This window comes from Hordeum vulgare, chromosome 3H (assembly GCF_904849725.1).
Source record: "Hordeum vulgare subsp. vulgare chromosome 3H, MorexV3_pseudomolecules_assembly, whole genome shotgun sequence".
NCBI classification, from domain to species: domain Eukaryota; kingdom Viridiplantae; phylum Streptophyta; class Magnoliopsida; order Poales; family Poaceae; genus Hordeum; species Hordeum vulgare.
Genome location: NC_058520.1, coordinates 73,794,575 through 73,805,673, shown reverse-complemented (window position 1 = coordinate 73,805,673; position 11,099 = coordinate 73,794,575). Strand labels below are relative to the sequence as shown.

At 41.7% G+C, this 11,099-nt stretch overlaps 1 pseudogene; it reads right to left on the bottom strand.

Moving 5' to 3' along the window:
- Positions 1–1,851: 1,851 nt before the first annotated feature.
- Positions 1,852–7,977, bottom strand: LOC123441510 (annotated as a pseudogene).
- Positions 7,978–11,099: the final 3,122 nt, after the last annotated feature.

The following is an 11,099-nucleotide window of genomic DNA, read 5'->3' as shown; positions in this document are numbered from 1 at the left end:
AATGTCAACGATCACATCGTCGGAAACATCGTTTACCGGGGGGCGAACAACACCGACAAACAAGAAAGAACGGCGATTACTTCACGGAAATGCAACACTATGATGCATGCTCAAGACATGAAATGAAAGGTGCCAGGGCTAATGTGGCTATCATTTCTTATGTTGAAGTTGGTTTGAAATAGGATTCAAACATCACGTCAAGCCGGGTATCTTTCCAAGTACCCTTATAATTGATTCGACCTGATGCTCATAACAAGTTATTCCAACATGTATGAAGTTAGTATTTTGAGGTACTGATTTACATTGACCAATGTTTGGTCATAACAATGGAAGTGGAATTCAAATAAGTATCAATTTCCAACTCCAAACTATTTATCAAATTTACCCTATTCATCATTTTGCCTATTTGGTGTTGTTAACTTTTTCAAACATGCAAGAAAATACCATAATCAGATTCTTTGGATTTTTCTGATCCTTGTTCATATATAAATTATTTCCATCCGAGTTATATTTTAATTTCTATGATTTTTACATGTTTTAGCAATTTCCTGGATTTATTTGATAACAGGAAATCAATTACTGCGTCAGCACTGCATCAACATTGCGTCAGGAGTCAACCAACCGGTCCAGGTCAAACCCTGACCAGTGGGGCCCACTGGTCAGTGATCCAGGGGCTAACCCCGCGCTGACCAGCCCCTAATTGGGATTTGACCAGGCATGGGGCCCTCTTGCAGTGGCTCTAAGGTCTGATTAGTGGCGGGCTAAGGTGGCCACGTCGGCCCCCACCGGAGGGTGGTCGCTGGCGCCCATAGCCGCGGCGGAGGGCTCGCCGGAGATGACCTAAACGGCGCTACACGGCACCAAATCGGGCGCGGTTTGTAGCTACGGGACGCTGGCGAAGCGCCCGATCTGGCAGGGCATCAGGAGAGGCTAGGGTTGCCGGGAGAGGTGCCGGCGACGAGCGTGCGCGGCGGCCGGAAGTCGGGCTCGTCGGGGAGGAGCTCAGGGGGACGCTATCGTGTGGGGAAAAGAGGGGAAAGGAGCAAGGGCTTACTAGGGATTCATTTGTGGCATGGGGAAGGTCGGAGAGAGTCGCTGGCCGGCAAATCGAGATGGGGAGCTCCAGCCACCGGAGGAGGAAGAAGGTGGCGATGGCGACGCTATAGTGGCTCAGGTGCTCGGGGAGGTTGACGGTGAGGAGCTTCTCGGTGAGGCGGAGCTAATGAACCGGTCAGGAAGGCGAGGGGTGGCCGGAGACGAGCTGGAGGCGAGCTTGGAGATCTCGGCAATGGCGGCAATGAGAGAAAGCAGAGAGAGAGAAGAGGGAACTCGAGAGAGAAGAGGAGGATGAGCTCGAGGGGGTCTGGGGCATCTCCGGGCGAGGAGATGAGGACGGGGGCGAGCAGGAGGTGGCAAGCAGGAGGTGGAGTCGGCGCACGCGTTGCTGCCACGCAGCTGCTCGAGGAAGAAGACGAGCAGGGGGAGGCCTTGGTGGGCTAGGCCGACCAGGTGAGCACACGTTAGTTCTTCTTTTTTTTCTTGTATTCTTTCTGTTTGATATGTCTGACATTTCTTTTACTTTGTTCTGGCTCCAACTAAAACAATAAAAAGTGAAAAGATTGTTGGCATGTTAGTTGTAATATTTTCTACCACATATAAAATATTCAACATTTTTGAGAATCTGAATTATTTGAAATCAACTAGTAAAAGGCCCGTGCGTTGCAACGGGGAAAAAGTGCCGTTGTACTTGCTTGTCAAAAAAAGCTTAAAGCACCACTCAAGATCTTTCACTTGTCAGACACGAGAAACTGAAATTCTCTTAATAATATTCCAACTCTATAAGATCAGTAATAACATTTATAACTCGTAAATAGATTTAATTTAATGATGCTTTGCTACAATCAAACACCATTTGCAATGTACTTGGGTTGACCAGGTCGAGTAACATGATGGAAGAGCGCCTTTCGTATCCCACTAGCGAGAGAAGGATAAAGATACTCCGTCATTGGTCTAATATAATAAGGAAAATCGAGGAATTTACGTCGCTGATCTGAGCCGCTAACTACGTTTTCCATTTGTTTCTGATTCCGCTACATTCTCTCATGTTGTTCATCTTGTTCACACCACATCAAGGTTGTATGTTTAATTGCGTATTTGCATCTTTGCTTCTGGTTCTATTTGCCATAAACAGAACAAAATAATAGGTTGACTCATAATAACTTCAGCATAGAAACATTACCGTGTCTCTTATCATCTGAAAGTCATATAATCTTATGCTTTTAGACATCGAAACTGAGACATGGCCAACTATGTTGTCGCTGCTGTGCTGCAAAGGGTAGGCGCAACCAACATTTATTAGGCCACCAGATAATTCTTTTGTGTTATGAATGTACTCCAAATATCATGATAATTTTAATAGATTGTATTCCTCTACAACTGAATTAAATGAATATATAATTGAAAGATCTCACGTGCCATCATCAAACTTCAAAGAAACGAATATCATGTATAATGTTTCGTCCCATTCAATTTTGAACAATTAATCTAGTTTCACAAGAAGACTTTGGCTTTCCCTTGGCAATGTTCTGAATCTGGTTTTTCAACATGTGTAAGACAAATCTGAACATACATGAAAATCAAGATCCAACAAATACGCTAGCAAGAGTATAAGCAAAACACTGGTCTACAAAATATTTAGTTTGTTCTTGTTGCGTGGACATGAAGTAAGAACATGAATCAATTTACCTGATGAAGATGTGTCTAGTTTCAGCTTATATTCTCATCGGAAAGAAATTGTTATGATTATTAACCACGTGATGAAATTAGAATGAAACTTCAGGGTGTTACTTGTTGAGAACTTGCCCGACATTCCAAATTATAAACCTTATCTACACAGAATGGGCGAGAAACCCTACCCCATTAATCTATTATACTAATCTTTTGCCACCTGATTTATTTAGGTCCATCAATTAACATGAGCAGAATAGTCCAGGCAAATTTTCTTTCAGTGTGAACCCCGCAACATGCAAATGCATCCACTATTCTACAGCCAGTAAACAGAGTGCATGTGCGCTCCCAAACTCACAATACTAATGAAACTCGATTGATCATATGTTATGGGTAAGGTAGCAATGCCAACACGCTACATCAAATCTAGAGCGAACGAAAATTCAACCTCATCCTTGGCTAACGTGAGATAGTAATGGAAATAACATATAATGCAAAGAACAATACCGTGATTGACATACTGGTGTTGCTGTTAGGCGGTCCTTTACTCAATTTACTGTTGCCACTTGAACTGGTGTTGCTGTTAGGGGATCTTTTACTCGATTCACTGCTGCCACTTGAACTGGTGTTGCTGTTAGGTGATCTTTTACTCGATTCACAGCTGCCACTTGAACTGTTCCTGTCAGCTTTTCCTAGACTACTGTTGGTGACATTTTCACTATTCAATGCACATATATCACTGCAAACATGGATTCTTTCATCTTCTGAAACAGAGGGAAGCACGAGAGAGAAGCCCACTCTTTCATCCTGAAATACAGGAGCCCTCTTTACTGAACTAAGAACGATAGGTCTGCAGCTTGTGATGGATTTAACTGTACTTCCGTCGCTATTTCTTCCAACTGCTCAATATTAAATAATCAGATGTAAGAAAATTGAAAGCAAGCATGGGGCGAAAGATGTAGAAAATCTTAAGCCACAAAAGGTGCTTAAGCAAAAGTTTTCACTCAAATTCCCAAATTAAGACCACGTTTAAGTACGTGATGCAATAGTGATCATTTTGTAAAATAAAAAAAATACATAACCTACTCTTCAAGCTGTTGTAATTAACACCAATGTTCTCCCTGAGAGACAGAAAGAACAGGTTATTTCCGCTTCTTCGTGAACCATCAATAAACAATTTCCTTGTCTGGGATATAATGGAAGTTGAATAAAGTGACCCATCTGCTCATGTACAAGCAGGTGTAAGAAACTATAAATTCGGGGAAATGAAATGAAATCCTTGGACTGCTGAATTTGCACAGGAGGTTCTCCTAAATTAGCAAGGAGCTTGCCAACAACTATCATGTATTCCTGGTCATGAATGCAGCCAGGTAGGTATATCTTTAACCAGATTCTGCCTACATGTCTTTATTTGTGGAATGTACAGAAGCTTCTCAAATACTTCACAAGTTTACAAGCACAATCATGTTTGTATATTAAGAAGGCAACATATCCTATGAATTCTTAAGAAGTACTGCAAGTAGATGACATTGCACCAACACCGGGACATGAACTTGACAATGCACAGTAAGCACAAAACATGAAGTTCTGCTACAATGTAGCGGGAACATGAAGAATTGTCATTCTGATGGTATGTAGATTTCCGAGTTTAAAAATCTATTCATCGTTCATGTGTCACATAACATGACCGGGAAATAAAAAAAGTTCAAAACAAAGAAACATAGTACCTCCTTGCCCCACAATCTCTGGTGTTCGTCCACAAGGCGCATAATCTACAAACTGTTCTTTCCTCACAATAGTCGGATGTAAAATTGGACGTGAACTCCATACTTATCTGAATCATTGTCATTAAATTTGACTTGTTAAAAGCCATGGATTCCATTAATCCGTATGTACTCTGTACTTGCAAACTGTCGAGAACCACTATATAGGAAGGATAAATCATCAACAACCAAAGTATTTTATTTTTTATTGCTAACCTGGCTCTGCTGTTGTGCTTATTGACCGACTACATGAGGGAGTGAGGAGTCGCTGGACAACCTTATGAAGACCCTCCATATGCCGAAGAAGCCGATGACAGCCTCGAAGACGCCGGCGATGATGAGCGCGCCCTGGAGCGACCGCATGGTGTAGACGAACCTCTGAAAGGAAACAACATTGGTCGATCGGTCAGTCCTGCAGCCACCAACCTCCTCAGTGCTGGTGCAGGAGCAGGAGCAGGAGCAAGACGGGTCAGGAGCAAGAGAAGAAGCGTAGAAACAAGGCGGGACGGACCTCGAAGGGGGCTCCGATGAAGAGGACGTATCGCGGGCTGATGATGACGGCGACGACAGTGTAGATGTAGGTGTAGGAGCCTGCCATGACGGCGGGGAGCCGCGTGCCGAAGTGCACCTGCAGGAGCGTGTTTATCCCGGCGAGGAAGAGGATGGTATGGATCACAATCGCCTTCTCCTCCTGCAATGCGCACGCACACACGAGCTCGATGGTCACCACAAGGAGCACACACACGGGCAGGGCAGTATATATATATATATATATATATATATATATATATATATATATATATATATATATATATATATATATATGAGAAAATGAAAGGAGAGAAAGATGGGAGGTTCACATGGCCGCCGCCCATGAGGGGGAGGAGGCAGTTGCCTGCACAATAAGAAACATACAAAAATTCTTTACTAATGACCCAAGAGGAAGCCCAACTCCTCTAATATTGTCAAAAAATATTGAAACTGCATTTAACAAACTACAGATGAATATGTAAGAAATCTTTGTAATGATGCTATACAATGGATTGTGTTGCTACGGTTAATCACAAATACAGTTCCTACCTCAAGAACAAAGTATTCTGGAATATCATGGAAGTCGTTTGGCCTATCAGTAAAATAAAATAATGTTTACTACACATTTAGAACACAAAACAAACATAGCCATGGATACATGATAGTTTGTGATTAAAACGACAGGTTTATTGTGGAATGCACATCTTAACCTGGGTAATCCAATATCAGTATCAAACCGGTGGCTTTATAGAATTTAACCAGATGAAGAAGCCCAGCTAAATCCGTGTCCTAAATGAAGAGAAAAAACAATTCAGGTAAGCAACAGAACAAACAGTAAAGGAAGTGTCGTTACTCCAAAGTATTCCTATGTTTTGACTGTGCAGTGTAAACAAATAGAAACATCCCAACATCAGCTATTAAAAAGGAATATAAAGATCTAGCCACTCAAAAGCATACTGCACACATGGCAAGATTTATTTTCATCCACATCCACCGACAACTATATGAATGCTACATTTGACATTTCACAGCATGGATCTTTTGAAGTAAAATTCAGAGGATAAAAACCGCCGTTCCAACCCTTTCACCACAAATGTGTACTAACTAAATAAAATGCATCCTATAAATTATAAATAGTTGCAAGCAGATGGAACGAAAAGAAGTGTACTGATGCAGTTACAGCTAATGCATATGCCGCTTCAACTCTAACTCTCCAAAAGGCCTGTCGTGTTACAAATCAGTACAAAGTGCATTGGAATTAAGGTCTCAATAAGCATGATGAAATACCTTGGTATCATTTAGGAAATTATTGAGGGCATTAATCACAGCAAAAGAGAGTTGAGGTAATTTCTCCAAAACAGTTATTTCCTGTGACTGCGAAATGACATCTTTGTCCTTCTCCAATTGATTGATCTGCCAAAAATGTTTCAAAACTTGAAATAGTGAAGAGCGGAAGAAAAATTTGTATGCATATATCATGATGGCATCATGTTTTTTGGAATAGTTAAAAATAGAAGAAAAAATAGTAAATAAGCTTCAACATATTTTTCATATCTGTCAGACTTATGTATATGTATATTAGAAGTTTTAACACAATGATCAAAATGATAAAAGTAAAAAAAAATGGATATGGATAAATAGGGAAGACTCTGGCAGTTAAACAAGAAAAAAAATACTAATTTCCTTTATACAAACTATGCAGCATTAAATTAAAGCCAACATTAAGTTTATCTGGCGATACGCACCCACATCTGAATAGGCTGGTGAAAATGGATTTCAGCAAGGTATTCCATTTCTGGGTCCACTCTGATCCATAGTAAAGGGGAATCCATGCTGTAGTACACAAATTTGAAATTAGTTTCAAGTAAACTACAGGGTGTAAGAAAGAAGTGGATTAGTCTAAATAGACCTTGTACAAGAAAGAAGTGGATTAGTCTAAATAGACCTTGTACGATTCTCTTGAGTTGAAGCATCTACGTTGTCATCAGAACCATCAGGCTTGGAGCTCTTTTTGGTTTTCTGAAAACGCTTTGCTGCTACTTTGGAATGGCACTGTAATTCCACCACGTGCAACGCTTCACCAGCCATTGGCAGAATCGGATGATCATACGCCCCACCAGTTTCATGAACACGTACACTCATCATTCCTGGCCATCCAGTTGCACCTTCTTGAATATCACCATTCACATGATTATCAGAACCTGGATCAGCTTTTGCTGTGCAACCCCGTGAAACAGCTAATTCGACCAAATTTCTCCTTTTGCTATACGAGATTCCCAATCTTGCAAACAGAAGGAACACGTAAACATGTGGAGATAACAAAAAGATTGATTTATTGTAAACAGGTAAATCTGAACAATGAATGCTCTTTTACCTCATAATTGGGCATCCACAAGATTAAATCCACCGTGGAAAGAATTCTTTGAGGAAATGACGTTCAAGATTGCCAACCTTATTCGCGAGGCGCCTAAACTGAATAAATGAACATAATCTAATAAATTCAACTGTGTGCAAACTACGATGTTAAGGTTATGCCGCTAAATGCGTATGTATGTGTCTTTTCATTGATGTTGCCATGATGGACGAGAATCGGATAGCTACTTCAACAGAGTGCAGAAATGAACAGTGGCAACATATCATGGAACTACAGTAATCAGCATGCTACAATGCTTAGTTTTACGTATGAGAAGTGGCCCACAATGGAGTATAGCTAGAAAATCAGCAAAAACATTTGTAGAATATCATGCACCACTCCTAATATGTTGAATGTATATATCAGAAGCGGAAGAAAGGAAAATTCAGAAATGCCAAGAGAAGTTCCAAACTCAAGATCACGAGCATAAAATCAATAAACAGCTCGTTAGAGAGGTATACCTCTTTCGTGCTTAGTGTGCTCGAGGCACGAGTTGAAGCTACTATCATCTGTAGTATCTGGAATAGGAAACGACAACCACATCATCGTAAGTGACAATGCTCATAGCAGTCAATCAAGAGGATCTATAAGTATCAACAAACATTTTCTTTTCTTTTGCAGAAAGTATAAATACTCCCTCCGTTCCTAAATATAAGACCTTTTAGATGTTCCATTATAGACTGCATACGAAGCCAAATGAGTGAATCTATACTCTAAAATATGTCTGTATGCATCCATATATAGTCTATAGTAAAATCTCTAAAAGGTCTTATATTTAGGAACGGAGGGAGTATTCAACAATTCAGCAAGTGTCTGTTCATTAATAGTCATGTAACCAAATGACTATCAATCTGTATCCTAGAGATACTGGGGTATGCAACTACTTTCAGAGGTTACATCAATTGCTTAACCAAACTGCTTCACTGATGTGGACAGCAAATTGCCAAAAATACAAACACCAGAATACCAAAGATGCACATAGCGACCTTTCGAAAAGAGTCTGGCCACATCTATTTCTCCAATGTTTGAAGAACGGCCACCTGTTTAAAATACGAATGTGAGAGACCTGTATGTACTCCTCAGCCTTGGTCGTCACTCTCGCGGCAAAGCCCCTCCTCTGGTGGATCCCGGCGCCGTCCAGCGCCGCCTCCTTGGCGGCGAAGCCCCTCCTCTGGTGGATCCCGGCGCCGTCCAGCGCCGCCTCCTTGGCGGCTTCGTCGTTGGGCTTGACCGGTGGCTCGCAACAGTGCGCCTCTCAGCCGGCCGCGTCAGGAGCAGCGGAGCCGTCGGGTAGGTGGCCGCGGTGCGGATGGGACATGGTGGCCGGCGGCCTCCCTCCCTCCACGCGAGCACGGCCGGCGACGGCCAGATGGAGGCGGCCTCCCTCCTCCTGCGCCACCCCTCACGTCGCCGCGGCTGGAGAGGGAGCGGGACGTCTGGATAAGATGAGATAAAGGATCGCGATTGAAATTCTTACTAATGTAGGGTTTTCTTTGAAAAAATGAAGTGTTTGCTCGATCCACTTATGTAAGGACCGCGGGTTGAATACCTAGAAATGGAGGGACTTTTATGCAAAAACGCCGCGACGGACGACAGAAGCGCTGCGCGCTTTATTATTAGGGGAGAATATATAGTTGATTTTAGTGACTTTTATATTAAAAATAAAATGCCCAAAAGTAATTTGAAAATATATAACACCCCTGATATTTTCTTTCCAACATTTATCAAAAATGATGGACTTCTATGAAAACCATTTTGGTTCATTAATTTGTCACCACTTTTGAATTGATTTTGAATATAGACTATGTTGGAGTTTTTCTTTGATTTCCCTTCTTTCTTGGGTTCAATTCATTTTCTTAGAATGCAAAGAAAGAAAACATGAGCTCAAACTTGCTAAGCTCTACTAGGGATTTCAGGGATGTAACAACTCACCCCCACTAAACAAGAATCTCGTCCCGAGATTCAAGCGTAGTCGGGAAGAGGAAGAGGGGACACTAAACTATCACAATCTTCACGATCCATTTGCTCCTCTCGAGGACGTTGATTCATTGCACCATGTTGATCTTGACATCTTTGTCCTTGAGGTCTTCATCTAGCTTGACGACAAAAGAACAGGGAGACTACACAAGATTCGATCTCCTCAAAGATCGAGCAACTCAAGATCAACTCATAGAATGAGACGTAGGAACGTCCCTTTAGCTGAGACACAACACACATAACACGGACGAGGAAATGAGACATATGACAGAGGTTCAATTGGTAGGCAACAAATCCAGGCTTAAAACAGATGGTGGCGAGGCTTCAAAGTAGCGAGGATTAAGTTTCCCTTCATACCACAACGGGGCACCTTAGAAGATGACTCATAGAGGTATTCCTTTAAGTGGCAAAAAGAATTACTTCTGATCCAAATACATTGAAACTCTTCATACCAAAGTAAGGAAATTCACAAATGATTGTTTGAAGGAATTTGAAAGAATGGCATACTCAGGTTGGAAAGAAACTAGGGTTATAGAACAACTCGGCGAACAGAAGGCACATTCCAAGTATTACCGAGGATATAACCTAGTGTCTGAGCGTGCTCCCAAGAACTTGAGCATGTCCATATTCATCAAGGTTTACCAACATCCGTGCCAAGGATCTTGGTGACACAACATACTACCATGATGAACAGTGATGGAGGATGCAGATGCAAAGGAAGACAACACTTCCTCAGATTTCACCTTAGTTGTGCCAAGGGAACGAAATCTGGTTGATCGACCGAGAGACATTTAGCACTCTGCTTCTAATGTTCTCCTTGATGTACTAGCACAACCAAATTATAGATCATGCTTGATATCTAGCACATCAAGTATAGGTCGGAATTCGGGGCATCAAAGGGACTCCATGAGGAACAACTTCCATAATAAGTCATACAAAACCTCACGGGGAGATGGCTAAGATTGCTGATACAAGATATTATAATATCAAGTCTTCCGGCTAGATGTGTTAACCATTACATCACTTTACCGGGTTATGCTTCAGACTCAGCATGTCCAAAAAGAAAGTTTGCAACACAAATCGACGAGATAACATTGCGTGATTCTCAGGAAATGAACTACGGAAGAGAACTCCAAAACATGAGCTGGATCGCAAGACCCACGTGAACACACTGCCTAAGACAACTGTGAACACATATAAATCTTACAACAAAACACTACTGAGTTCTGATTTGGGAACCATCATTGGGGATATCGAAGCCATGTGCAACTCCGTCTGGGCCCTTCGGGAATGACACCTAACTACTTTTCCTTGAACAAATCAATCAGTGGCTTGGTGTGCTAGGAGATACATATGGAGTGCAGATGATCAGTCTATCAAACCATAGAATACTTCGCACTTGCATGACTGACTTGGGATGATTCCGAAGAAACACTTTAACTTTTCTCGAATTCACGGCGACAACTTGCATCAGATGCACATGAATTAGAGGAAATCACTTCTTACACCTAACATATACCTTGTGTTCGAGACACGAAGACAATATCTACAAAGTTCCAGCACTAGCTTGATGTCCAACATAGATAATGGAACAACTTAGAATGTTGCCGATGGGCTCAACAACAATTCATCAAGATACCCATATAAATGGATTTCCACAACTATGTGAGCAAGATAATAGCATTGGT